The 732-nt window shown below is 43.9% G+C and overlaps 1 protein-coding gene across 1 annotated transcript in view; it reads right to left on the minus strand.

The window, feature by feature from the left end:
- Positions 1 to 235: 235 nt before the first annotated feature.
- The window catches only part of LOC117959736 (unconventional myosin-XVIIIb-like), a 34,100-nt gene continuing 33,603 nt past the window's right edge, over positions 236 to 732 (minus strand). Inside the window, exon 28 of the mRNA XM_034897015.1 lies at positions 236 to 369. The gene's annotated coding sequence lies outside the window, so the exon portion shown is untranslated. The remainder of the gene's footprint in view (positions 370 to 732) is intronic.

Genomic DNA, 732 nt, shown 5'->3' on the forward strand with positions numbered 1-732 from the left:
AAGACCAGCGGCCGAGACAAGTCCGAGTCCAAATACTAGCGAGTCTGAGACAACAGAAAAACGGTCTTGAGTCCGGTCCTGAGTCCGGTCCTGAGTCCGGTCCTGAGTCCAAGACCGAACTCGAGTCCTACAGCCCTGCCTTGAAGTTGCATATGAAGTCGGATAAAAGTCAAATATGGGAAATAAATGGAATAAATTCACCAAGCGAATTGTTTTTTGGATTTTTTTATTCATATACAAACAGTGCTCATCTGTTGATTGAGGGCGAATGTATTTTCAGTTGGCTTTAATAAGCGTCAGCTTGTGAAGTGTTTTTGTTCAGCCTTGACTGCAGTCTTCAGTCTGTCGAGACGTGGACACACAACGGGTCTGATGGGGGAGAGAAGACAAAGACAAGGTGGTCAGAGCAGAGAGGATGCGGTGGAACAGAGAGAGAGATGGGTAAACTGAGCATGTGCAGCCATGGATACGGTGTGCAGGTCTGGGCGTGTGCTCATCAAACACCTCAGGCGATGTTCACACTACACTTGGTCTTTTTTTATTTTTTTATTTTTTTAACGCCAGCGTCTTTTTGTGCAGCTCAGGGCAGAAAAAGTAAATTAAAAAAGCATCCAGCATACTGTAGCAGTATTTATATAGACCTCTAAGGTCTAGATAAAAGAGACTTCAGATACAGTATTAGGTGACCACTAAGGTCTATATAAAGAGACTTCAGATACAGTATTAGGGACC

Source organism: Etheostoma cragini, chromosome 16 (genome assembly GCF_013103735.1).
Source record: "Etheostoma cragini isolate CJK2018 chromosome 16, CSU_Ecrag_1.0, whole genome shotgun sequence".
Taxonomy (NCBI): domain Eukaryota; kingdom Metazoa; phylum Chordata; class Actinopteri; order Perciformes; family Percidae; genus Etheostoma; species Etheostoma cragini.